The sequence below is a fragment of the Octodon degus genome, unplaced genomic scaffold, assembly GCF_000260255.1.
Source record: "Octodon degus isolate 3935 unplaced genomic scaffold, OctDeg1.0 scaffold00199, whole genome shotgun sequence".
NCBI lineage: Eukaryota > Metazoa > Chordata > Mammalia > Rodentia > Octodontidae > Octodon > Octodon degus.
This window is the reverse complement of record NW_004524775.1, coordinates 3,641,829-3,647,449: the sequence shown is the minus strand read 5'-3', so window position 1 is coordinate 3,647,449 and position 5,621 is coordinate 3,641,829. Positions and strand designations below refer to the sequence as shown.

Below are 5,621 nucleotides of genomic sequence, written 5' to 3'. Positions count from 1 at the left end.
TATTCTCTTTTATTTTTTACTTTTTTTTCTCTTTTTCTTTGGAGAGTGATATTCTAAGGACAAAAATTCAACAAACAGAAAATGGAACAAGATTTGTTCTGTTTCCTGGCTGATGTGGAGGAGCAACTTTTTTCTGTCATGCAATTTCTACCTTGGAGTCAAGCCAATGAGGAACTGAATTATCTGAAAACATCAGTCAAAATATACATTTTCTCCTTTAAATTGTGTGTGTGTGTGTATGTGTCACAGCTTTGTCTTAAAAGTAATGAATGCAAAAAAGTTGATACACCTGTGACTATTCCCACCCATACACTTTAGAAGCTCTTGGAACTGACTTGCTGAGGTGCCTAGAAAGTTTGGAAGATGCAGACTAGAGCGGCCCTAGAAGTCTCTAAGCAGAGCTTGATAGGCAATTCTGGTCAGAAGACCAAGAGACTGATAAGAATGTGGGCAGCTAAGGCCAGGCTCGGGAAGTTTGAGATGGAAATGAGAACTCTGCTAAAAATAGGGCTAGAGACCATTCATGTTTTACTCTGGCAAAGATTTGTCTATATTTTGTCCACGTCCTAAGACTTTATGTCACATTGAATTTAATGGCTAAATTAAATTGCAGGAAGTTTCAAGGCAATACAGCATTGAGCCTACGGCATGGGTACTTCTGGCTGCTTTTAGCAAAATTAATAGTGACAGTCGAAAACAAAAACCAGAGGCAAAAACTTGAAAATTTTTCCAGTTTTACCAGAAAGGAATTGTGTATACAGTTGGAGCCAAGGAGAACATGGTGGCTGTAAAGATTAACACCATTAGGGAAAAGCCAAACATTTTGTTGAAGGAAAATAGGAAAGATAGCTTGAGTGTATTTCAATAATTGGCCAGAACCTACCAAAAGCACAAGGGTATAAAATGGTAAAATCCTTTGAAAAACTTTGGGAAAAGAGGCCCAGGGAACACTGCTCACTCAGGGTCACCTAGCTAAATGTATTCAAAGCTTAGTCATCCAGGGACTCAGCCATCCAGGCACCAGAGCTGTTGTCCAAATGGGTCCAGCTACTCAAATTGCCAGGAGTGAGCATGCTCCACATGGTACTGGCTTCACAGGCATGCAGAATGCAGGAGTTATAGGGTCAAGGAAGCTTCCATGCAGATTTCAGAGGACAAGGTTATAATCCCCTCTAGGAGTCTCTCAGAGAGCACAGCATTCATCTGTGAGAGTATAGCCAAAGCTTCAGTAGAAACTGAGGGAAGTCAGAGATGCTGGGAACATAGACCACCGCTCAGGAAAGCTGAAGGCATTAAGCTCAGCCAGCCCAGAAGACAGGCTGTGCATACCCACCATTGGAAAGGCTGCTGGGATAAGGCTGCCTTGGGCCTTTGAAGCTCACATCACCACCTGCCCCAGATGAAGCCATGGGATTTAATGATTTCCTTGCTGAACTTAAGTTTTGCTTTGGTCTGATTCCTTTCTATTCTTTAATTCCTCCATTTTGGAATAAGGTTCCCCCTTGCCATTGTACATTGAAAATACTTAACTTTTGCTTAATTCATTACAGAGACTCACAGCTAAGAGTTTGCCTTGGGTCAGAGATTTTGGCCTTGGATTTATGGACAACATTGGAACTCCTAAGACTCTGGTGATTCTTAGAAATGAACTAAATGCATTTTGCATAATGTAATGAGCATGAGCCCGTTGGGGCCAAGGAACAGGATATTATGGGATAGCTCCAAAATGTCCCCTAAATGTCTCACACATTCAGAAATGCAGCTTTCTGAGGTGATTGGATCACAGGGGTGGAGGTTCTTAATACACTGATAAGTTGGCAGCTAAATGCTCTGTTACAAGGCGGTATGCATTTAGAAGAGTGTCAGGCCTCCAAGCGGGCCTAAGGGAGATTTTCACAGGTGAGGTCCCAGGTTAAAAAACACACTGGAGACCTCCAGAGAGACCTGTGTAGGCTAGGTCCTGCCCCTCAGCAGAGTTTACTGATTTCAGCTGCCTCATCTCACCTTGATGACTCTTGGGGAGGTTCAGTAGCCTTAACCTCACCCCACATCCTTCACCAGAACTGCTGAGTAGGATGCCCCTCCTTACCCTGAAGATCACACCCAGGAGTCATGATTACCACAGCGACCTGCAGGAGGTTTTCAGAGCACCACCCTGCACCAATCCACCATCAAGAGAGCCTTGCACATCTTCAGCCTGCACTCATCCCCATTGGATCCTTCTTGAGCTGTGGCTTGTACCCCTCTCTTTATGAGGTAGAAACCACACTGAACCCTCAGACAGCAGAAGCCTTGGCAAGCCTACCCTGCCCTCCCACACTTTGAAGAACCTTGCTAACAAGCACCCCATCTGCCATCACTGCAAAAGCTGACAAAAGGAAGGACCAGGGGCCAGTGAGATAGTTCAGTGGACTAAAGTTCCTGCTTAGGCAAGTGCAGGGACAGCAGTTCAACCCCTGGCACCACATGCTGCACCAGGCCCACCCCCAGGGTGAAAAAGAAAATCCATTACAGGTGTAGTGGTACACACCTGTAATTCCAGTGATGGGGAGGCTGAAAGCAGGAGGATCACCATGAGTTTGAGTTGTGTAGTGAGACCCTATAACAACCCAATATTTTATTTCAAAATGAAGAATCCCAGCACTTGAGAGGCTGAAAACAGGAGGATCACTATGAATCTAATCTGTGCAGTGAGACCCTGTAGACTCTGTACTAAATACATAAAACATAATAAAATAGTAAAAAGGAAGAAACACAAGGCAATCTCAGACATCTAGCCCACCCAAAACAAGTCCAGGAGACAAGGTCATAGAAGAACTTGGAAGTCACACACCTGAAATGTATGAGATGATAGCTACTGAAGTAAAGAAATAACTCCATCAGGCTATGGAGGAAATCAGATCAGAAATAATCTTTTAGGTAAAAAAGGAAATGATAACAAAGAATTTCTCAATGCATCTAAGAAAGACACATAAAAAATAGAAGGGAGTATGAAAATGACGGAAAATTGAATGAACAATACAGGAAAAAATTAGAATGCATGAAACAGATTCAAACTGATATCCAGGACATTTAGAATTTCACTGAAAGCTAGAAAAAGTGCTTCAATGAAACAGAAGATAGAATTTCAGACCTTGAAGATAGCATTGCATCCAGTAACATGAAAAGAACCATCTCTTAAAAATAATGAGAAACCAGGAAATAACAATATAATACCTGCAAGATGATGCAAAGATGAATAATGTGAGACTGATGGGCATCAATGAAACAGTTGGAAATAAAACAAAAGACATAAAAAGAGTATTTGCAGAAGTAGTAACAGAAAATTTCCTGAGCATGTGAAAAGAATCTGTTATGCCAAGGCATATAGAACTCCAGCTAGCATAATCAAAACAAATCATTGCCCAGACACATAATAATCAAGATCCCAGAAATAGAGCAAAAGAGCAGAATATTAAAAGCTGTTAGAGAAAAGAAACAGATCACCTAAAGCAGAAAGCCCATCAGAATCATGGCAGTTGTCTCACTACAGACCATCAAATCAAGAAGGACTTGGAGTGAGATATTTGAGGTCCTGAAAAACAACAACTTTCAACCTAGATTGATGTACCCTGCAAAACTATCTATCGAGTTTAATGGAGAGATTAAATACCTCCATGACAAAAAACTTAAGAAATTCGTGACAACCAAACCCACCCTACAAAGAGTGCTGACAGATATTTTAGAAAGAGACAAAGATGACCATAACTTCAGCAACAACAGAAGAGAACAACCAAGCAGAGCAAGCAGTTAACCAAGGGGAAAAAGCTGTGATCCTGCAGTAGGAAAACAACATGACAAAGACAAGCCAGTATCACTTGTCACTATCAACGTAAATAGCTCAATTCACAAATTAAAAGAAGCAGACTGGATGAAGAAACAAAATTCAACAGTATGTTACATACAACACATTCAACTTAAAAAGAAATTAATAAACTGTATGTCAGAGTGAATGAAAAATAATACTCCATGAGACAGGAACCCAGAAGAAAGCAGGGGCAGCTATTCTGGTTGCTGACAGTGTCAACTTCAAACCAAAAGTGATTAAAAGAGACAAAGAAAGTCACTAAATATTTTTAAGGGGAAAACTGCAAGAGGAAGAGAGAACAATTTTATAAATATGTGTGCACACAATGGAGGAGCACCCAACTATATAAGACAAATTTTAACGGACATGAAAAGTCCAATGAGCAATATCATAATTGTATTCGGGGACCTTAACATGCCATTGACACAAAGAGATAGATCAACTATGCAGAAACTGAGCAAAGAAATAATAAAACTAAACCAAACTTGTGAACAAATAGACTTAGTATAACTTTACAGAGTGTTCCACCCAACAGCATCAGAATACACATTTTTCTCAACTGCACATGGGACACTCTCCAAAATAGATCATGTGCTATAGCACATAGAACATGCTTAAGTAAATGCAAAGGAACTGAAATTATTCCATTTATATTATCTGACCATAGTGCCATTAAACTGGAAATTATTGACAAAAGAAATAGCAAAAACTATATAAATACATGGAAACTAAATAATGCCCTCCTAACCAATCAATGGGTCACAGATGAAATTAAAGAAAAAATTAAACAATATTTACAATCTAACAAAAATGCAGATACAACTTACCAGAACCTGTGGGATGCAATGAAAGCTGTTCTAAGAGGGAAATTTATAGTGATAAATTCTCACATCAGGAAAGCAGAACAAGTTCAAATAAAAAAACTTGTGCTGCACCTCAAGCTCCTAGAAAAAGAAGAGCAAGTCAAGTCCAAAACCCAAAGAAGGCAGAAAATTATAAAGACAAGAGCAGAAATAAATGCAATGGAGACTAAGAAAACAATACAAAGAACTAATGAGTTGGAGAGTAGGCCAAGACAAAGGTGCTTTCCCACTTGCAGAGAGCTGACCTGCAGTTCCCTGTGGGCAGCATCCATCAACACCTGAAGTCCAGGACGACCAGCCACGGGCATGTGGGTGCCACAGCCACCGTGTACACCACAGCCACCCTGGAGTACCTCATGGCGGAGGTGCTTGAACTGGCATAAAATGCATCCAAAGACCTGAAGGTAAAGCACATTACCCCTCGACACTTGCAACTTGCCATTCATGGGGATGCAGAATTGGACTCGCTCATCAAAGATATAATTGCGGGAGGTTGTGTCATTCCACATATCCACAAGTCTCTGATTGGGAAGAAAGGACAACAGAAGACTGTGCAAAAGATGCCTGGACTCCTCATTATCTCAGGACTCTAATACTCTTTAATGGCTGTCCAGTGTTGGTGATTCCAGTGGACTGGATCTTTGTGAAAAACACAATTTTGCCTTTTTGTAACTCTATTTGAGTAAGGTGGAAGTTTAATTATCTTTCCAGCCAACCAAATTTCTGCATTTGAGTCTTAACCATATTTAAGTGTTACTGCAGCTTCAAAGAAACTATTGATTCTGAAGTAGTGGGTTTTGGTTGAGTTGACTGTTTTTAAAACTGGATTTTAATTGTGATGCAGAAGTTATAGTAAAAAACATCTGGTTTTGAACAGATATTATTTCCTCTCTGGTGGATAAGTTCAATAA

General features: G+C 40.4%; 1 pseudogene; it reads left to right on the top strand.

The window, feature by feature from the left end:
- The window catches only part of LOC105743979, a 6,901-nt pseudogene extending 1,598 nt beyond the window's left edge, over positions 1-5,303 (top strand).
- Positions 5,304-5,621: the final 318 nt, after the last annotated feature.